The 23,156-nt window shown below is 45.6% G+C and overlaps 1 protein-coding gene across 7 annotated transcripts in view; it reads left to right on the forward strand.

The window, feature by feature from the left end:
• Positions 1-23,156, forward strand: part of KDM6B (lysine demethylase 6B) — a 91,662-nt gene that overhangs the window by 20,067 nt on the left and 48,439 nt on the right. For 5 of the 7 annotated variants that reach the window (XR_005748113.1, XM_040346838.1, XM_040346834.1 and 2 more), the window contains exon 2: positions 4,166-7,151. The gene's annotated coding sequence lies outside the window, so the exon portion shown is untranslated. Of the gene's footprint in view, positions 1-3,893; positions 7,152-23,156 lie in introns of those variants that run through there. The other 2 variants (XM_040346836.1, XM_040346835.1) reach the window with 2 other exon arrangements.

Consider the following 23,156-nt stretch of genomic DNA (forward strand, 5'->3'; position numbering starts at 1 on the left):
GGGAAATGTAGGCGCCCGCCGCATGCGCAGTAACAAAAAACGTGAGGTCAAGCCTCATTACCATACAACACGCCCCCCTCCAACCCATTTGAATTGGGCGCCCTTACGCCCGCCGCGTTTACACTACGCCGCCCTAAGTAAGGAGGTAAGTGGCTTGAGAATCATGTACTTGCCTCTCTTACTTAAGGCGGCGTAGTGTAAACACGCTAGGCTACGCCGACCTAGTTTTGCGTGCCCCTACCTGAATCTACCTATATGAGTCTGTCTTCCTCCTGCAGGGTGATAGACAGAAGGGAGCTATGAGTCTGTCCTCCTCCTGCAGGGTGATACAGACAGAAGGGGGCTATGAGTCTGTCCTCCTCCTGCAGGGTGATACAGATAGAAGGAGCTATGAGTCTGTCCTCCTGCAGGGTGATACAGACAGACCCTGCTGGAGGAGGACAGACTCGTACCCCCTTCTGTATGTATCACCCTGCAGGAGGAGAAGGAAGCTATGGGCCTGTCCTCCTCCTGCAGGGTGACACAAACAGAAGGAAGCTAGAAGGCCGTTCCTCCTGCAGGGTGTCGCACAGAACGGAGTTCCGAGTCTGTCCCTACTCCCTCAAGGGTGACACACAAGTAACTAGCCCCATGGCTCTGGCATTAGTGATGCTTCTCCTGCTGCAGCTCGTCTGGTAACCAAACATCTCTGGTACCCCCGGGGGTGGTTTATTAATCACAAACATCCCTTCACACCTGTACCTTACCCTTGGGGAACGCTCTTACATCATGACATTGATCAAGTTGCTGTCTGTTGCATCACGATAGGAGTGCGCTATGTATGTGTGAATTGCATAATATATGTTTGTGTGTGTAGTAGTATGGCTAGGCAGTGTTGAGTCATTAGTGTGTGTTAGAGTTGCGCCGAGGTTATTCCTGTTTTGTCCCTCTGGTTGTTGCAGTGACTGACTGGCTTAGCCAGACGTGCTGTAGCTTCTGCTGCCGGCTTGGGCATATTAATCCTCTGGTGTACTGTAAAGCCCCTGAGTTTTCGTAAATTCAACCGTCTGTGGTTAAGACTGAGCACAGCTGACCCATAATCGCCATTTTCTGAGAGGCTGTAAAGGAGTCGATGGACATTAGATGGCAACCAGCCGGTCATACATGGAAGATCACTGTACAAACGTGAATATTTGCATGGAGCGGGCATGCGTGTTTGTTTCTCTGGAACAAGGAGTGGTCTTATGTAGACCTCCTTTGCCACCTACATTGGGAAAGAGACATTTCGACAGGAAAACCTACCTACTTGGTCTATTCTCTGAAGAAGCCTCTGGTAAGAGATGCCTGCCATGGTCAGGGAGGGCCTACAGACAGCTTATGCCTTGTTTCCACTGAACGGAACGGTTCGGGTCAGTAGATTTGGAACGGTTTAGAATGGACCGGTCTATTCTCGTGAGCGTTTCCACTGCAAATCGGACCGTCGGGACCATACAGGATTTAGAAAAAATGCCTAGTATTGCATCTCTGCCCTAATGGAACCGTTGCATTTTCTATGGCCCCACATCTGAAGCAGGACCCAGAATGGTCCGGTACGGTTCGGTTTTATGGCACACTTTCATAATGGAAACACCCAAAATAGCGTACCGAACCGATCCGCTCGGTGGAAACGAGGCATTCGTTTACTAGTCACGCCATAAATGGCTGAATGAGGGGAATATTCTCATATATCTGTAAGCACGTTTTAACTTTTGTGTTGGGCAAAGCAACAGATTCAGTTCGCTACTACCCTTCCTCACTCAGTGGTGGCTGGTGCTCCCATATTCTTGCTGCCTGCCCAGCCAACCAGCCATACAATTCCCCCCCCCCCAGCCAGCAAACCATACAACCACCTGAACTTGATTAATTACTTAATACCTAAGTATTCGGAGGTATGCCCACATAGTTTTGGCCATTTTAATGTATTTTTTAGTGCTAGAAGGTCTACTGAACTTGTGGCCTTGTCATGCAAACACTTCTTGATGCCTACTCGCATTCCCTGGGTTATCTTCAGAATACCAGGTGCCAACAGTAAGTTGTTCGAATGCCAACAACCTCGTTTTATGGTCTGCCTTCTTCGGCCCTTCTCGCTTTTCTATTGAGACCTAACCCTGCACTTGGTTGCCAGCAGAGAGGATATAGGTCAGGGATGGACACTGAAAAATGATTAATTTCTGCAAAAGGAGTTCCTGGATTTAGGGGCAGGCCTAAAGAATATCTGGAGGTATCCTATCTCTTATGTACCTGCAACCTCTCTCTGATCTGCTTCTGCAGCCCCTTTCAAACGTTTAAGGCCTCCCACCACACTTGGTGGGCAATAGTGGGAGAATTGACCAGGGATGGACAATGGAAGCTGTGATTTGATACAAGCATACGATTTCTGGGGTTTGTGGATATACCAGGACTCTACAAAGAACATCTGGACATGCCCTCTCTATATTCCTGTCTTCACTTGAGAAGGTACAGCGAGCCCGCCGGTTCTAACTGAAGCCCAAGGCCCCCCCAAACTGATCTTTTTGTGGGGACATCAACCAGTGGTTTCTGGAGTCTCTCCTCTTCAGTGGTTTGTGGCGCAATCCCGTCCTACAGAGCTGCTCTATCATAACTGGATTTTCTGGTTTTGCCTTGTAGGCAAAGTCATTCAGTAGAGGGTGACACCATTGCTTGGCCGAAGTCTGAGTAACCAGGCTGGATGTTCAACTATTATCTGTTGTCTGTAGGTAGCTTCAGGCAGTATACATGGGATGTATGGAAGGTTCTATGACTCAACTAGGTTTCTTAAATATTTATGTGACCGGCCCTAAGTGAACAGACGATGGCAACATATTATGTGACCAATGCCATTCTTGCCCCATACCTTGCTTAGTTGCTTACCCATTTGTTTTCAATTTGCAAAGCACCAGATATCTAGTAATTTGCAATTGACATTCGACTTATTGGATTTTTGTCAAATTCCCCCCCAAAAAAATGTTCTGTGCGTGCCTAGCCAAATATATACTTGTATCCACAGAACATATCCTAGATATGTCATCACTGAGTCACTCTGCTGAATCAAACAGCAGTAACGCTTGGCCAACTTTTTAATTTTTTTTGTAAGTCTCTAAATCTTTGGCTTGGTGTCCGAAGCTGGCATGCTGGTTGTAAACACCAGGCTATGTTCCCATTGTAGACAGATGACGCCCCCTCCAGGTGTCTCATCTCTCTCCCTTTCATTGATATCAGCTGCCCACCCCCTAGTTTACCAGCTGCCTCGTGTTTTTGGCCCTGACGGCATGCCCGTATTTCAGCTCCAGGGCTCCAGGAAATTGGAGGATGATCGCATCCTCCTGGAGACAAAATTTCCTGTCTGGGGTTGTCTTTGGCGGCATTCAGCTGTGAAAAAAGTGACGCGTATGGGTGACCTGCCTAATCTGAGCTATTTTTACCCTAAAAATTAAAATACATGATTAATGAAGATTAAGATATTTTATCCAAGTAATTTTTCCTCTGGCCCTTATCGGTTTAAAGAGACCATGTAAATTTTTAAAATTGTGTTCTTTTCAATAATTTGACTTGATTTTAAACATGCCTAAAACGAGGGAGAAAAATATGTATCAAGCTGAAATTTCATGGTTTTTGGTTGCAAGCAGGGACACAAAAACATTGGCGGAATAATGGAAAGACAGATGGGTACCATGAAATAAGTATGCCAAAAATTGGTTTCTCCTTTACCATACTGAAAAACAAACGTGGTTCCAAAGCGAAGAAAAACTATATTTTGCAAGTGGTAAAAATGGTTAGAAAAGATGAATGTGGGGAGATTGCTGGAAAAAGGGTGACCTGTCAAAGAAAGGGAGTTGTGAGTGGTGGGGGGGCGCACTAGGGTTGTATTGGGCATTGTTGTAGAGGTGGCTCTTCAGATCTATGGTATGGCCCTGAAGAAGGTGTAGCCAAGGGAATGAAGACGACAATTGTTTTGTTCGTAACTTCGTATGCAACTTTGTATGTCAAACTTTTTTCTTCAAAAAAATAAAAAATATATGCTGGATTGGTATCGCAAGGTATCAAAATGGAGTGACGCTCTGAACCTCTTTTGGAGCATTTTTGGAGGTCTGAATTAACGTTTTCTAGGTTTGGCAGGTATAACACCTTACATGATATCATTCTGCAGGTTTCCATTCGAAAAGGGGCTAAGTGCCAACAGCACCCCGACCCAGCCTTGAGGAAAAGACATCGATCATCTGCAAGTCTCCTGTCGGGACTTGACAGCATCCCACACCTCTCTCCGAACTGAGCTGAGATCTTTAAATTACTAGTCCCTGCGCTCGCTCCTGCTTTTTTTTTTCCCACACGCGCTCATGAACACTGGTCTGTCAGTGAAAGCACATACACATCTAAAGAGCACACGCTTCTGCAGTTACCTCCATCGGATCGAAAGTTAAAAAAAAAACATTTTATACACCAGAGTTTATCCATTAACACAGCAGCTGCCTGTTTGGTGCAGTCTCCTAGCCGGTAGAGCTTTATGTGTCTAATGCTCTTATCTGGACTATACACAAGGGGGCATACTTTTCAGAGTGGTTAAACTAGCTGGTAAGCCGGGTCATCATAGGAGGTAGGTGTTTCAAAGTGTAGTGGGTGCTTCAAGAAAATCGGAAGAGGGGGTTGTTGACACCTAATGAACATCGAAAGTCAAAGAAACATACAATTTAAGTGCTAGTGAACAAAGTGGACCCAGCAGCCTTCACATGGAAGGGCTTGGATGAATAAGATCCAAGACTGAAATCTTAAGAAAAGTTTGGTTGAAAATCTGGAGGCAATTTTTCAAAAAAAAACATTTTGAAATTTGAAATTTTTCACCTGCAATGTTTCGTGTTCGAATTTATCAAGATTACGTTTTTTTTTTGCAGCGCAAATTTGCAAAAGTTGTCAAAATAAGCAAAAATTTTTCCGTCAACTGATTTTCGTGAATTTCTAATCTCTAATTGAAGTTTTGCCTTACAGGGGGAGTTGGGGTAAATGGATTTATGGCTTACCAAGATGGATTTGGATAAGTTTCAATTCTTACTTCCACTTGGTAGCCATCATGTGGGTCTTAAGCTGGCCATATATACAAGGGCACGTCTTCTGTTGATCCTAAAAACTAATTTGAGACGCTTTGTCTACCTTCACATTCGGAAGGTGCTATATTCTACTGCAACTTTATTCCTGAATGTGCTAAATAAATTTTTAGTAACTTATCAGCGCTTCTTTTGTTGTTGTTAACTACTTCAAATTGGGCTTTATTTTTATGATAAATACAGTATATATGGCCATAAATAGGCAACCTGTCGTCTTCTGGCTGCTGGTGAAATAGTCTCAGCATTCACTACTAACTAGCGGAGACAGATTGCTTATGTAACAAAAATATTACCTATGTATTTTATATGTTTCATTTTAACATGCATATGTTTGTCTTTCTTCTTTGAGCCTAACTCGAGCCAATTGGGGGGAGGGGGGGTTGTAAAATTGGGGAAGAGTTAATATTTCTGTCAGGGTTTGAGGTTGTCACCAAGAATGGAAGCACAGACGACCATACCAAATTGGTTGTATGTTTTAACTCCACCTTCTTCCCGTACTAAACGTGTTTTTGGTTTGGTCTCTTGGAAGGGGAGATTTCCTATTCGAAAACCAGGAATTAAAGAGAAATCTCTCCAATACGGTTACAGATGGCAGTAAATTCATGACGGGAGCATTAACTCTACCCTTATGTATCCAAATCAAAAAATGTTTGGCTGGAGTTAGATTTTAAAGAGTTCTTCAACCAAAACAAACTGTGGCGTTGCTATGAGGCAGGGGAAGGGTCTCCAATTGTTCTTCCCTTTTTAGAAGAGCAGTTCTGTGTGTGTGTTTTTTTTTTTTTTTTTTTTAATAAGATAGGCTTTGCTGATATCTAGCTTGTGGTCCAACCCCAATGACCAGCCTGTGGCTTGTGGTCCAACCCCAATGACCAGCCTGTGGCTGGTGGTCCAACCCCAATGACCAGCTTGTGGCTGGTGGTCCAACCCCAATGACCAGCTTGTGGCTGGTGGTCCAACCCCAATGACCAGCTTGTGGCTGGTGGTCCAACCCCAATGACCAGCTTGTGGCTGGTGGTCCAACCCCAATGACCAGCTTGTGGCTGGTGGTCCAACCCCAATGACCAGCTTGTGGCTGGTAGTCCAACCCCAATGACCAGCCTGTGGCTGGTGGTCCAACCCCATATCCCAATGACCAGCCAGTGAGACAACCTACTTCAACTGACTGTGCAGACCCACTAAGGATAAGGTGGATAGATACCTTCCGAAGAATGATGGGCTGAGAGACCACCACTTCTCCGGGGTATTGGTATCCACTTTTTTCCGCTTGACTGTCCCTGCCCACCCCTTTCATTAAATTGGATTTCAGTTCTTTCAACCATAGAGGCTTGAAGAAAATTGGCCATTCTGAGGTCCAGCTACTGGTCAGAGCCCATGCCCCAATGACCAGCCAGCAAGACGACAAGCTCACTTCACCTAGCAGCGTAACCCCCTTGCAAGTAGGATTGGACTAGCTCTAAATGGATAGATGCCTTCCCAACAATGAGCAGCAAAGAGACCAATCATCTGTAACTTTAGATTCTGGTTCTCTTTCCTGTGTAATTCCCTAATTCGACTTGAGGTAGATATGTAGGGCTAAGAGCTGGATTGGCCAGATGGAACACAATTTCCAACAGGTCAATGTAGTCTTCCATGGCCTGGGCATCTTAAATTTATGTTAACTCTTGGACAGGATCAGACCCTTTTTTTTTTTTATGGCCACCCTAGGGTTTGCATCAAGCATTTACATTTTTTGAGTGGCCTTCCACTGCTTCATAGGAATGCTGACTAATGTGTCGAAGAATCCTTTTATTTTGTTTTTTTAACTCTTGTTTTGGTTCCATGAGATCATTTTTCAGAGCTGATTTCTAATGTTTGCCTATATGTACAGACCCGCACTCAGCAGCACCAATACTCTCTGTACTTTGATCATCTTCTATACTTACCCCCACACACTGCGATGGCATCTTTTCCCACGTTAATCCGGTTTGTGTTGTTTTTAGGGTCGCCTGTGCTCTCAGCTGTGAATCTGGATCTGGCCCCTGGATCCTGGATGACCCAGTAAGTTCTCAGCGCTCCAATATTTCTTTGCAAGGGTAGCTGTAGTCTACTTGCAGTAGATACATGCTATAAGTTATTGAAATGTACAAAAAGTTTATGCATCTCATTTTATGACAAATGTATTTATTTACTTTTTGGTTAACAAAATATTAATACTTTGTTTTTACACAATATTCACACAACTGTCACCCAAGAGTCACATTTGGATTGGTGTTCAATGGAATTGGAAAAATACAAGAAAGCTGTGTGACTCTTGCGGGGAAAAACTCTTAAGGTTTACGCAAGCCAGCAAAGAGAGCTGTTTACCAGGCTAATGGTAACTGCTATGCTGAATAAAACGTATAACTTCATAAGTAAAAAAATTCCACATGACCAAGTTCAACCAAAAGACAAAAATAGATAAAAAAAATCCATTCTCTGAACCCTCAACTTTTGGCTGATCCAGAGGGAAGGCTAACAAGTCAATTTTTATAAAGCCCATTTCTGTGTAATGCATAACTCTATTTCTCCCACTGGCCCCCACGCTGGGGCACTGTAGGTCTCCCTCTGGCCCCCGGTGCCTGCTGGGGCACTGTAGGTCTCCCTTGTGCCCGCTGGGGCACTGTAGGTTTCCCTTTGGCACAGACTCCCAATGGGACACTGTGGGTCTCCCTCTGGCATTGACGCCCGCTGGGGCTCTGTAGGTCTCCCTCTGGCCCCGACGCCCCATGGGACACTATAGGTCTCCAGCTGGCCAGTTTGTGTGTTTTGTGTACTATTTTCTACTTCCACCTACCACTGAAGCTGGGCCTTTTTAAGCCCCTACTGATGAGTCTGCACCCCTCTAAGACTAAAGAATAGTAAACTGGCCATATGGTCACAAAATTCAGAGACACTGGCTTAAACTGTTGTGTAAAATTTGAATTGTCGCCTTACGTTTTGCCTAAAGGTGGCTTGATGATTATTATAATGCATATAGTAACAACAACAACATTGCAGTTGGGAAATGTTTGTACAGACAGGTTAGCATTTTCAAAAGAAAATTTAATAAAGTTTTTTTTGTTTTGCTTTCTGTTTTATAGGTTTGCTGTGTAAATCTTTGGTGATCCTTTTTTTACATATATGTTGGCACTAGAAGTATCTCACTATAGGAGCTTAAAATGTGACTGTCATGAGAAAAACATGGGGATTGCCATTTCTAGCTGTCTTGAAAATGCTAGTTACATGGCTGTCTGACTTCAAACTATTGGGTTACAAACTCTGAACAGGTCTCATCTCTACCCTTGTTCCAGGTAATCGACCCTAGGCCTCACAATGACAACCAGGGAAATTGCTTTTTTAAAGGAAAGGTTAGCAATTGCAGCCCCCATACTTTTCTCATGATATAGTCACCTTTAAGAGTTTAGTACACTATTGTGTGCATTTTTACGAACCCCCCCTTTTTGGAACACGGCAGCAAGGCCAAGAAACTTGACTGTCTTTAAAAAATCCCGACCTCACCCAGAGGGGATCATTTTCAACAAAAGTGGAGTTGAGTTTTAAATAATGGCTTTCTGAACCTTGTTCTGCACCATGTCTCTCCTGGGAGATGTAGGACTTTCTCTGCCTCATGTCATAGCTGTCTCCCTGATAACTGCAGCATGAGAAGGTGGTACAAGCACAGATCCACAGAATGATTTAGGTAGAAGCAGGGAAATCCTTGCACTGCAGGCCCTTTAGGAGCAGCTTCCCCTCCAGCAAGGAGAACAAGAGGACAGCACAGTACAGAGATTCCCAAATCTCACTCCAAATCTAACGTTCAGAGGCAGCATTGCCTTAGAGCTCACACTGCAGGTATACAGCTTTGAGGCTCAAGGCACACGGGTGACTAGACACAGAAAGTTCTTTTCTTTCTTTCTTTCTTTCTTTCTTTCTTTCTTTTTTTCTTTTTCTTTTTTTCTTTCTTTCTTTTTTGTTTCTTTCTTTCTTTCTTTTTTTGTTTCTTTCTTTCTTTCTTTTTCTATTTTAAGACAAAATGTACTTTTTTTTTTTTTTTGGTACTGCAATGAGCATTTCTAGATGTTTTCCTCTAACATAGCAAACCCTTCTGAGTTCAGGTCCAGTTTAAGTGGCACTTGTCTCACCTTTTGCACCCATATTTCGTGGACAAACAACAATTGTGTCCTTTTATTTGTTGTAAAACTGGATGGGTTTGTTTAGACACGCTGTGTGGGTGTTTAAACAGATGCTTATCCATGCACTTCATTGTTCATTTCCAATTCAATGGTGCCTGGGTTGGGGAAGTCATAGTCTTCTTTATACCTAGAAAAAATGCTGATAACCTTTATCAGCATGCTTATAAAAAACGTTTGTATATAAAACTTTATATAAACTTTTGTATACAGAGGGCCGGATTCAGGTAGCCCAGCGTAATGTTCTGCGGGCGTAAACGTATCTCCGATACGTTACGCCGCCGTAAATTAGGGCGCAAGTTCCGTATTCATAAAGAACTTGCGCCCTAAGTTACGGCGGCGTAACGTATGTGGGCCGGCGTAAGCCCGCCTAATTCAAATGGGGATGATGTGGGCGTGTTTTATTTAAATTAATGGTGACCCTGCGTATTTTACGTTTTTTTTAAAAAAAATTTAAGCGGGAACGACGTCCATACTTATCATTGCGTACGCCTCATAAGAGCAGGAGCAACCTTACGCCGAAAAAGCCTAACGTAAACTATGTAAAAAAATAGCGCCAGCCGTGCGTATCTAGGTCATTTGCATATTCCACCTAGCGGCCAGCGGAAGAAATTACACCCTAAGATACGACGGCGCAGGCCGTCGTATCTTAGCTAGGTTTAAGTGCATCTCAGTTTGAGAATCCACTTAAACTTACGACGGGCTTAGATTCCGAGTCAGGTCGGCGTATCTACTGATACGCCGGCGTAACTCTTTGTGAATCCAGCACAGTATATTTTAAATTAAAATATACACTCCCTCACTGTTCACTTTATTAGGTACACCTGTTCAATTGCTTGCTAACACAAATTGCTAATCGGCCAACCGCATGGCAGCAACTCCATGCATTTAGGCATCTAGACGCGGTGAAGGAGACTTGCTGAAGTACAAACTGAGCATCAGAATCAGGGAAAAAAGGGGATTTGGGTGCCTTTTAACGTGGCATGGTTGTTGGTGCCAGACGGGCTGCACTGAGTATTTCAAAAACTGCTTCTCTACTGGGATTTTCATGCACATCCATCTAGTGTTTGCAGAGAATAGTCCACAAAAGAGAAAATATCCAGTGAGTGGAAGTTGTGTGAAGGAAAATGCCTTGTTGATGTCAGATGACAAGCACAAGCTCCCCAAAATAGGATAATAAAATGTTTGAAAAACGTTGTCTGGTCTGAGTCTCGCTTTCAGCTGCGACAGTCTAATGGTAGGTTCAGAATTTGGCGTAAGCATGAAAGGATCCATCCTGCCTTGTATCAACGGATCAGGTTGGTGGTGTAATGAATGGTGTGTTTTTTTTTTTTTTTTCTTGGCACACTTTGGGCCCCTTGGTACCAATTGAGCATCTATAAAACAAATAAAAAGCTGCGCAAAATAATAATATTAATGTTTCTAATGACACAACACAGATAGGGAGTCCTATCTAAACAGTGATCCAATGAGTCCCAAAAAATTATCAAATGAATAATCGGATATTTTCCAGAAAACATCAAATACTGGTAGTCAAAAACTTGAAGGTGTACAGTCCTCCTATAGGTGAGTTGGTGACATCAAACCAGAGCAAACCCAAGAAAAGTGACGTAATAGGAAAGTAATCCTCCACCTTCTAAATGACTGCCTCTTACTGAAGATGAAGATCCCAACTAGAGATCTTCTGTTGGTGTATGGCCTATATCCCAGCCAGGGTGTCTATACGACAAGATATCCCTTTTTCCGGCAATATATCCATCCTCAGCCACTCACAAATGATCACATATAGTCACAGCCAGGTAAGGAAAGAAAAAAGCCAACATGGCATAATCCAGTATACATTTAATAAAAAAAAATAGGGTTTAAAATACACTTGGTGAGAAGATAAAAAAAATTTGCGTGTGAAATTATATAGTCGGCCGGCTAACACAGCCCGTTCCTTCCGGGACTATCGTTGTGTAGTGGTGACGTCAGCACGCCGCTTCTCCCTACGTCGTTTTGTCAAACCTGACATTCGTCCAGGGGCACTACTGATTTAATTGAGCATCGTTTAAATACCACGACCTACCTGAGTATTGTTGCTGATCATGTCCATCCCTTTATGGCTACAGGATAATGCACAAAAGCTCAAATCATCTCACCACTGGATTCTTGAACATGACAATGAGGTCACTGTACTGCTGATGGGCTCCGGTCACCAGATCTCGATCAAATAGAGCACCGTTGAGATGTGGTGGAATGAGAGTTTCGCATCGTGGATGTGCAGTCAACAAATCAGCATTGCGCAGTTGCTGCAATCTTATAACTATGGACTAAAATCTCTGAGAAATGTTTCCAACACCTTGTTGAATCTATGCCTCGAAGAATGAAGGCAGAAGGGGTCCAACCTGGTATTAGCAACGTGAGGGGCAAGTATTTGATCCCCTGCTGATTTTGTACGTTTGCCCACTGGCAAAGAAATGATCAGTTTATAATTTTACTGGTTGATTTTAACCATGAGAGACCAAATAACAAAAATATCCAGAAGAACATTCAAAGTTCTTTCACGCATTAAAATGCAAATCAATTTATGTATTTGATCCCCCTATCAATCAGCAAGATTTCTGGCTCCCAGATGTCTTCTATACAGGTAACAAGCTGAGATTAGGAGCACTCTCTTAAAGGGAGTGCTCCTAATCTCAGCTTTTTACCTGTATAAAAGACACCTGTCCACAGAAGCAATCAATCAATCCGATTCCAATCTCTCCACCATGGCCAAGACCAAAGAGCTGTCCAATGATGTCAGGAACAAGATTGTAGACCTACACGAGGCTGGGATGGGCTACAAGACCATCGCTAATCAGCTTGGTGAGAGGGTGACAACAGTTGATGCGATTATTTGCAAATGGAAGAAACACAAAATAACTATCAATATCCCTCGGTCTGGGGCTCCATACAAGATCTCACCTTGTGGAGTTTCAATGATCATGAGAACGGTGAGGAATCGGCTCAGAACTACACAGGAGAATCTGGTCAATGATCTCAGGGCAGTTGGGACCATAGTCACCAAGAAAACAATTGGTAACACTACGCCGTGAAGGACTGAAATCCTGCACCTTCTGCAAGGCCCCCCTGCTTAAGAAAGCACATGTACAGGCCTATATGAATTGTTCAGATGTTCATTAACTTCAGAGGAGAACTGGGTGAAAGTGTTGTGGTCAGATGAGACCAAAATCAAGCTCTTTGGCATCAACTCAACTCTCCATGTTTGGAGGAGGAGGAATGCTACCTATGACCCAAAGAGCACATCCCCACCGTCATACATGGAGGTGGAAACATTATGCTTTGGGGGTGTTTTTCTGCTAAGGGGACAGAACAACTTCACCGCATCAAAGGGACTATGTACGGGGCTATGTACCATCACATCTTGGGTGACAACCTCCTTCCCTCAGCCAGGGCATTGAAAATTGGGTTGTGGATGGGTATTCCAGCATGACAACGACCGAAAACACATGGCCAAAGCAACAAAGGAGTGGCTCAAGAAGAACATGAAGGTCCTGGAGGGGCTTGGCTAGTCTCCAGACCTTAATCCCATAGAAAATATTTGGGGGGAGCTGAAGGTTCGAGTTCCCAAACATCAGCCTCTAAATCTTAATGACTTGGAGAGGATCTGCAAAGAGAAGTGGGACAAAATCCCTCCTGAGATGTGCAAACCTGATGGCCAACTACAAGAAACGTCTGACCTCTCTGATTGCCAACAAGGGTTTTTTACTCATTTAAAATGGGTTGTGAATGGGTTTTTCTTTACCATAGAGAGGATCATGTGATCATCCACCACTGTTTTCTTCTGTGGACGTCCAGGCCTTTTTATGTTGCTGAGCTCACCAGTGTCTTTCTTTCCTCAGAATGTACCAAACTGTTGATTTGGCCACTCCTAATGTTGCTGCTCTCTGATGGATTTTTGTTTTTTGAAGCCTTGCAATGACCTGTTTCACTTGCATGGACAGCTCCTTTTTGAATGCATGATGTAGGTGGGAGGCTTCAGAACGTTCGGGACGATTGTTTGCCCCGAGTTGGACATTGAACTTGGCCATCCCCATCGGACAACAAGAGACGTCCTGAATCTGTCAAAGTTACTGATTACTGGTGCTGTGTCAAAGAGGAGAGCATAAAATCCTTAATGGGGAACAACCCTAGAAGCCAAACCAGGTTCCTCGTGTGTCTGCCCACCAGCAAGTAGACAAAAGCAAGCCTATGCGGTGCTCCAGTTTTATAGTGAGGGATAGCATGAAAACTTGAACCCCTCAGCACTTATAACCTTTTATCTTTCAGTTGCCAAGGTCGAAGGGAGGCCTGTATAGGTAAAGGGGAACTAGAAAGTAATTGTCAGGAGCTGGTGGCATCTCGGGCGTCTTCCAGCTCGTCACGTACTTGATTCTGAATCTCACGCTTATGTGTGACGTTTCACAGAGAATTGTGGAAGCTGGAGGAGAACTGTTGAGCAACTTTTTTTTTTTTTTTTTTTTTTTTCTGAGAATGCAGAAGTTGGTCCTTATGGGAAATGATATCTAAAGAGAACCTTTCGGTCTTTCAAGTCTTTTGGACATGAAACCATCCAAGAGGGAATTAACATTTCTCTAGAGGAACTCTATCCTTCCCTTCAGTCTTGCACTCGGGCTCCTCTCCTTTACTGAAATGGCTTATTCTAATTTCACTGCACACTGTGAGCTTCTCACAACATACATTATAAGTGGCAGAAAATCTGAGCCCACCTCATTTCCTAGCTGGAGGACATCCAGCATCTTCTGGCTCGTTTCTTAACCTGACTGTCCCCAGCCCGCCCCTTTCATTCATTGGATTTTAGTTTTTAACAAGGGCCTCAACATCCGCTTGGACGGATTCCACTCTGTCTGAAAGGGGTGGAAGAGTTGCCCTCATATTCCATTCCGGTGACCATTTCCCTCACATTGGGGGACACATACTGCATCTGTCCCCTGGCACCTCTACACTGAGAACCGAGCAATCGAACACTGCCAATCACAGCTCTTTTCTCTGCCCCCACCTCGATCACTGGAGCACTGTGCTGCACTGCACTGTGCTGTGGTGGGGTGGGAGCGGCCAGCTCAGGCTCGCTGAGAGGCTGAGCTGGGTGTCGGTCCAGGGATCTAGGCAGATCCTGACTCAATGGTTGTGATGACGCAAAGCCTGGGCCGACTCCGACGTCAGCAGAGTGCACCGCCGACTCTCTGCTAAAAAAATGGGTCACGAGTGTAGAACCAACTGCACTCCTGTGACCCACAGAAGTACAGCCGATCGAGCTTTGGCTGTACTTGTAGATACTTCTTACCTACAGGTAAGCCTTATTATGGGCTAACCTGTAGGTACAAGGTAGAAGTACAGCTTTGGCTGTACTTCTACCTTGTACCTACAGGTTGGCCTATAATCAGACTTTAGAAAAAAGGATTGAGAAAGTAAACTTTCTCAAAGAAAAGGGCAGTCCGTGTATATAAACATAATCTTTATTACAATTATGTTAAAAACGCACATAAAATCACTACAAACACCTGCTACTTAAGAGCCGGTTCACACTCCCGCGGCACGACTTCGGGGACGACTTCAGAGGCGACCAGCAAAACGACTTCTGTATAGAAGTCAATGCAGGACCCCCCAAGCCACCCACTTGCGTCACTCCTATTAGAACGGTTCCATTGCATTGAATGGGACGCGACTCGTCAGGCGGCTGAGCCGCCTGACGAGTCGCCCCAGTGTGAACTGGCTCTAACAGTAGTTCAACAGGTACCAAAGAACAAACATGGAGGCATGGATCCAATCCTAAAGACGTGTAAAGGTCCATCGATGTACAAAAAAAGTATGGATCGAGTTCAAAAGTCAGGTCCATAATGCCTCCATGCGTATTTGTCAACGCGTTTTTCAAAAATTTGTATCCTCAGGACAAAATGGGTAGGTGCTACTGATTTGATCTCAAAGACAGACACCGGACGGGGACAAATCCAGGAGGAAAGGCCTCAACGAGAGACCTAGTAATGCCAGGTGACAAGTGGCGTCAAACCCCCAACACTGGGCCGAAAGAAGACCCACCTCCCAGGCTAGCCAGAAGATATGGCCACTCTATGAGCAAGGACGTAGATGTTCGTTCAAGGGGGAACCAAAAAACGTAAAGCAGGGTGAACTAAACTTCAACTCTAGTTGTCTATACATATAGGGGAGCTCCAAATAGTGGGTGAAAGTAAGATATTTCTAAGGCAAATATAGCTGAATATAAGACTTGCCTGTATGTACAGTAAATATCTCCCAAACGTGCACCGTTCTGGAGACCTTTCCATGTGTAGCTGCCAGTGATGTCACCAGTGCATGTTCAGAGCTGTGCCGCGACTGTGATGTCATCGCAGCTCAGCCATTCAAAGAGAAAGGAAGACCTAATGCAGATGGACGGCCTGTCAGAGGTGACAGCACACTGCTGGAGGGATTTGTTTTTTTTAGGGAAATCGGTCATATTGGAGTGGGAAATGATGAAAACCCCTGCCAGGTTTTCTTTATCCATTAGGGAGGTTTGCCTTCATTTTCTGCCCCTTGGACATAATACCAAGTGAGGGAAATGTCCTCTTAGAATTCTGGAGACCCAGCAGGGAGCACGGGATTCAGTATATCCTGTACCAGAACATAGTCAGACACCTTGGCTCTGGGAATTTGGGCTGAGGTCCCAAATTGCTGTACCAGGATATAGCCAGACGCCTTGGCACTGGGAATTTGGGCTCAGGTCCCAAATTGCTGTACCAGGATATAGCCAGACGCCTTGGAATATAGAATTTTGACTCTGGGTTCTGATTGTTGTACCAGGATATAGCTATATACCTTTTCACTGGGAATTCAGGCTCAGGGCTCTGATTGTTGTACCAGGATATAGCCAGATCCCTTGGCATCAGTAATTTGGGCTCAGGGCTCTAAATGCTGAACTCCTGATACAGTATTATAGCATAGAGAAGAGTCGGGGTTTATAGAGAAGCTCATGGCTACAGGGACTTGCTAGCAGGTTTATTTTATAAATGTGAGAATACAATTAAATCAACATTCTACATTTATATCAAAAGCTATTTATAAACAACGATCTATAGAATACTGGCTATAATGGTGCTCCGTGTACTGCTATCTGGTCACTGAGAATGCTGGGACTTGTAGTTCCCTGTTGTCTGCTTGCTGCTGTCTGAACACTGAGTGAGTGAGAAACTTTTATATAGCGCAGCACATGCGAACTGAATCGCCTCGGGCGCTTGGTATCCATTCCTTACTGTATTTTTTGCCTTCAGAATAGATGGGTTTTGAGTTTATTCCTGAAGGCCTGGTGATTCACCTCCAACCGAATGCTGGTTGGTAGAGCGTTCCACAGTCTAGGTCCTTGGACCGCAAATCTTCTTTCTCCTTTGGACTTGTATTGGGCCTTGGGTATCTGGAGTAGTTTTTGGTTGGTGGATAAGGGAACGCGATGGGGGTTGTGGCATTTTAATTTTTCGCATAGATATTGGGGGGCACTTCCTTGAACACACTTATGCGTCAAAGTGCCTTAAATGTAATTCGGTCTTTTACTGCCAACCAGTGAAGGGATCTCAGCGAGGGCATGATTGATTTCCAGGGTTTTTTCCCAGTCACAAGTCGTGCCGCTGTATTTTGAATGACTTGTAGACAAGCGATTTGGTACTTTGGGAGTCCGAGGTAAAGGATGTGTGCATAGTCGAGTCTGGAATTGATTATTGTTCCCACCACGACAGCAGTGTCTTCTTTCGGGATAAAGGGAACGAGTCGTCTACGTAGTAGGCGCAGCAGATGGTGGGATCCGCTGACTACTGAACTTATTTGTGCATCCATTGTCATGTGGGTGTCAAAGGTGACTCCGACTTTTGACTTTGTTGCTAGGGGTGATGGTTTGTTCCAGAATGGGCGGGGGTGTCCATGTTGTTGCGGGAAGTCTCTTTCGGTTGGCGTGGAGCAGAAGTTCTGTTTTTGAGCCATTGAGTTTAAGGTAACTCTCCGTCATCCAATTTTCTATCAAAGTAAGGCATTTCTCTAGTCCGAGATAATGATCCTTTTTGTTGCTGATGCGAAAGAGTTGGGTATCATCCGCGTAGGAGTGGTAGAGTAACTTCTGGTTACTGATCTTTTCAAAAAGAGGGCGGAGATAGATATTGAATAGTATGGGCGACAAGGGGGATCCCTGAGGGACTCCGCATGACACCTTGCGTTTTTCAGAAGTGAAAGGACCTAGTTTCACTATTTGAGATCGGTTTTCCAAGAACGAGGAGAACCAGGGTAAACCCGAGTCTGTGACTCTAGCTACTTCAGCTAGGCGAGTCAGCAATAATTTGTGGTCTACTGTATCAAATGCTGCGCTTGGGTCCAGCAGTACCAGAAGACAAGATTCTCCTTCGTCTGCTGCTTCGAGAGCCTCATCCCATATTTTGAGGAGTACCGTTTCTGTTCCGTGACCAGAACGGAAACCCAATTTGAAACGGATCGAGTAATTTGTGGGTGTCTAAATGATGTTGTAGCTGTTGTACAACTGCTTTCTCCATTACCTTGGAGAAGATGTTTAGGCCTGTTATGGGTCGACGATGGTTTGGGTCTTTGGGGTCAAGGGTGTTTGTTTTTTTGTTTTTTTTTAGAATTGGTTTGATTATGCCTGGTTTCAGCAAGGTCGGCACCATGCCTTCCTTGAATGATTGCTTTATGAGATGCGTGATAGCTGGTGCCACAATATCGGCACATTCTTTTAACAGTTGGATTTGTTTGCAGTTGCAGGGTGAGGGTTTCCATTAATGGAAGGGAGTTTAGTGACCGAGAGGTGAGTCTTGTAGATCACCGCCAGGCCTCCTCCTCCTCTTTGCCCCACTCGGTTTTCTGTTAGAATGCGATAGTTCTCTGGCACCAGTTCTCCTAGAATGGTGTTACAGTCCGATGTTAGCCAGCTTTCTGTGATGAAGAGGCAGTCAATGTCGTGTTGAATGATGAAATCGTGGATTTCCTGTCGGTGCTTTACTGCGGATCTTGTGTTGATCAAGGCGCATGATGTATGTTTTGCCAGAAGTGTTGGCGTGCAATTTTTGACCGTCGATCGGTTCTTAACAGTTGCTCTTTCCTTAGTGCATTTTTGATGAGGACTGGTAAAGTTGAGGCAGCTATCCTTAGACCCCAAATGGTTTTTGCAGAATATTGCAAATTGACCATTTTGGCGGATGCGCCGAAGATGGCGTAATATGGTTTGTGGTGATCGCGCTGGTGATGAATGACGGTGACCACTTTAGGTGGCCCTGATGAGCGGCGAGGGAGTGGACCCCCAACTAATGCCCCCCGGTTGACCCAGAGGAAGGCGAAAAACCGCCACCGAGCAATGCCAATCGGCTACGGTGGGGGGAAAAAATTCCTTCCTGATCCCTCGAGGGCGATCGGGTAAACCCTGGATCAACTTTCTGTTGCGATCGAAGTATTGGGTCCTTACCTGTTAAGAGATTGATAACGGGGTGCCTGCTTGTCCCACGTTATGTGGCTGATCCTTTAACGGTGTAGTCACAGGCGGAGAGAGGTCCTTGGTTTAGTATGGTGAGGAACAGGGTGATCCCTGTTTCTTGGGTGGAGCAAGGTGGCAGCCGGATGGAGCTAGACCCGATCCGCGGGCTTTCCTGCTGGGGAAGGGGGCCGTGCGGCGCAGGGCATAGGGGAGGTGGACCAGTGAGGCTCCTGTGGCGGGGTTGGGACTAGGAGACTGGGCTATTTTAGTGGATATGGGGGCCAGCGGCGTGCCGCTAGGCCGCAGCCGCGGCTCTTCCTGAAGCGGCCGTCGCGGGCAGGATCACTGGCGATCGGGAGATGGCGGGCTTACCTCGATGAGCCTAATCCTTGGGTCTCTGTGCCTCCAGACTTGCGGGGGGAAGGAGGGGTTGAAAGAGCAGAGAAAGAAGGGGGTTCACTGCAGGCCGCAGCCACGGTCTGTCCTACCAGCCAGGCTTGACAGATGGTGCATGGGAAGCCCTGTGGCTGCAGTCGGCTGCTATTTGGAGATGGGGGAAACCCTGGGGGGGGGGGGGCTGAGATGACTGGGGGAAGATGGGAGACTGTGGAATCCGAAGTGGTTTTACGGTCCTGGACACCATGATGCCGGGTGCTGACTGGCGAGAAACCTGTCTGCCTGGAGCAAGAGCCACACGTCCTACTCCTAGGTACGTGCGCCGATTTGAGCTCCTGTTGCTAACCTTCCTCTGACAGCAGGTGCAACCACCTCACTGCACAAATCCAAAGGTATGTCACACTGGGACTTTTAGTTCCGTATTGGCTGGGTGCTGCTCTCTGGACGCTGGGACTTGCAGTTCTGTGTTGGCTGCATTTTGCTATCTGGACACTGGGACTTTTAGTTCTGTATTGGTTGCTTGCCGCATGGACACTGGGACTTGTAGGTCTGTATTGGTTGCATGCCACATGGGCATTGGGACTTGTAGGCCTGTATTGGTTGCATGCTGCTATCAGAACACTGACTTCTGGGACATGTGGTGCTTCCCTGACATGAGTGTGATTGTTGCTGGAGTCAGTGGTGCACCTGGATTCCTATGTTGTTGAAACTTTTGACTTCTACTTTGTCTATTCTGCCATATTGTTTGCCGATCCCCCTAAATGAAATGTGTTTGGTCCTGTGTCGCTGGCTTCAGATGCTCTATTCTTAGTTCATCAAATTTTTCCTGTGATGGATGCAAAAAAGTTAAGGAAATCCTCTCCTTGGTTGTCACCGAAAGAGGTGTCCCAATTGGAAAGTTCCCCTTGTCCTGGATTTTGGATTCCATTGATTTCTGTCTTGGTGGTGACCAGGACAAACTGTATGTCTCCCCAGTGGGGAACATGGACAGTACTAAAACCTGGCAGAGGTTCTAAACCTTTCCCACTACATCAAAAAGTTGACAGATATATAATCTGTTTTATACATGGACTTTTGTATTTCTGACCTCCCAAAGACTGAGGTTCTCTATCCGTGGAGTGCGGACAGTCTGACGTCCTGTTTGGAATCACGGTTGGCAGTGTGCCCTCTAGTGAGGTGTTGGTGCGGGGTGGTTTGTTTTGATTCTCTAAGATGACACAACTTTTTTGTTTTCGGAGGTCTTTATATGGGCTTGTGCCCTGAAGTGTTAAATGAATGACATCTTGAAGACGCTGGCTGATGACGTGTGTAACTGTCACAGCTAGACGCCCCCTCTGTGTGTGTTTTTGGGATGAAGGGGGCAGAACAGAACATGCAGAACCCCAGAGCAGCTGTATAATATAGAGGGTGACCTCATCTGTAGATACCACACGTCCTACAGCCTGCTGTACTTACTCACCTATCTATACGGAGCGCACTTCATACCCCCCCCCCCCCCTCCTCTAAAATTCTCATCCCCCTTCCTTTCTCGCTCTCCTTCCCTGCGCTCTATTTTTTCCCTCACTCCTCTTCCCCCTCCTTGTTCTCCTCCCTCTCTTCCTTTTTTCTCTTTTTTTTTTTTTTCTCCTCCTTTCGCCTCACTCTCTCCTATTTCCCCCATTTTCTTTATTCTCTTTTTTTTCTCCTAGCCATCCCTCCTCTTCTCCCCTCATTGCCTCTTTCCATTTCTTTCTCCACTTTTTCTATTCACTTCTTTCCATCTCACTTCATCTCTCCTCCCTTTCTCTCCCTCTGTCCTCTTCTCTCTCACTCTGATCTATGCCACAACTCTTTTACTCTTTGCTTTATTCGTTCCTCACCCTTTCCTCTGTCTCTCTCCTCACCCTTTCCTCTGTCTCTCTCCTCACCCTTTCCTCTGTCTCTCTCCTCACCCTTTCCTCTGTCTCTCTCCTCACCCTTTCCTCTGTCTCTCTCCTCACCCTTTCCTCTGTCTCTCTCCTCACCCTTTCCTCTGTCTCTCTCCTCACCCTTTCCTCTGTCTCTCTCCTCACCCTTTCCTCTGTCTGTCTGTGTGTGTCTCTCTCTCTCTCTCTCTCTCTCTCTCTCTCTCTCTCTCTCTCTCTCTCTCTCTTCACCCTTTCCTCTGTCTCTGTCTCTCTCTGTCTCTGTCTCTGTCTCTGTCTCTGTCTCTCTCTGTCTCTCTCCTCACCCTTTCCTCTGTCTGTCTCTGTGTGTCTCTCTCTCTCTCTCTCTCTCTCTCTCTCTCTCTCTCTCTCCTCACCCTTTCCTGTGTGTGTCTCTCTCTCTCTCTCTCTCTCTCTCTCTCTCTCTCTCTCTCTCCCCTCTGTCTGCCTGTCTCTCTCCTCACCCTTTCCTCTGTGTGTGTGTGTGTGTGTGTGTGTGTGTGTCTCTCTCTCCTCACCCTTTGCGCGCTCTCTCTCTCTCTCTCTCTCTCTCTCTCTCTCTCTCTCTTCCCCCCCCCTGTCTGTGTGTCTCTTTTTACCCCTTTCTCTCCTCCTCTCCTCTCTCTCCTCCTTTCACACTTTCTTTCTTTTTTCTCCCACCTTACTCCATCTGCCCTCTGTCTCTCTCCCCCATTCCTTCCTCTCTGCCTCTGATGTCACTTCCTTCCTCCTCTTCAAACTCCTCGAGAGCTGTGTGCTGTCACACTGTATTTCTGGAAGCAACATCCTTCCTATGTCACAAGCCTTCTACGCGTCACACAACATAACAGCAGCTGGCACCCATACAATGGGTGGGCACCATACACCTGTTCCCAACACGGCATTCATTGAGGCAGTGCAGAGGATCAGCAAGTGGGCCTTTTTAAAGGGGAACTCCAGTAGAAGAAGAAGAAAAATCTTGTTTAGAAGCAGTTATACCAACCCTGTGAAAGTATGTGTGTGTTTTTTCTTTGTAGTCGATCCTTTTTGTTCTCAGTCTCCCACATGCTTCATGGTAGCTTACCCTGAAAAGGGTGACTCCCTTAACTACCATTGTGTTTATTTCTAGACTCCACCTCCACTGCTTAGACTCCAAATTCTAAACTGCTACTAGAATATCAGTTCTGAGGGGACAGAGCTTTAAGGCTCCGTTCACATCTAGGCATTTTTGGGTGTTTTTTTTTTCTGCGGTAAGCCTCAGCTCAAAAAATGCCCAACAAGACGAATCCCATTCATTTAAATGACCCATGTTCACATCTGGGCGTTCTGTTGCCTGAAGCAAAACGTTGGTCGCTCAAAGTACAGATTACAGGCATTTTCCTGCTTTTACATTGTTGACCCTTTTAACCTTGAAAATGTATGTACAAATGTTGCAAAACTCTGCAAAAACGCATGTAAAATAGCAATGCCTAGATCAGTGGTTCTCAACCTGGGGGTCGGGGGTCAAATGATGATTTGCCAGGGGTCACCAAATCCTGGGCTCTCCCAGCATTTTTGCGGCCACCCAGCAGGGCTGTCCCTGGAGCCCGCAGCCACCCACTCGGCCTCTTCACAGCCACCCATTCAGTTCACGGCATGGTTGGGGGGCAGAGACTAGAGGTCAGCTGACTGGTGAGGAATGTGAAGTGGGAGGGGCTGGAGGAGACCCTATCTCCCGATTTTCCACATAGGTGTCACTGCTACGAGACACCATAAATTCGGAGACACAGTGAAGCCTGAGACACGGTGAGTAACACCATCTGTGATTAGAGTTGCCATTAAAAGGCCCCACTACAGTTCTCAGATCAGCAGATGACCTTGATCAAGAGAACCTAAGTTGGCTGATCAGAACTCCCCTCAAGCATTTCCACTGATCCCAACCCCCGGCCAGCACTGCCACTCATCCCCCCACCAAGGAGTAAGAGATGGAATAAAAATAGAGAATATATGAAAGGGAGAGGTAAAAGGGGGAGAAACAAAGAAAACGAGGGAGAAAGAACAAGAAAGGCGGCAAGTGAGGGGGGGGGGGGGGAATAAATTG

The sequence above is a fragment of the Rana temporaria genome, chromosome 3 (genome assembly GCF_905171775.1).
Source record: "Rana temporaria chromosome 3, aRanTem1.1, whole genome shotgun sequence".
Classification (NCBI taxonomy): Eukaryota; Metazoa; Chordata; class Amphibia; order Anura; family Ranidae; genus Rana; species Rana temporaria.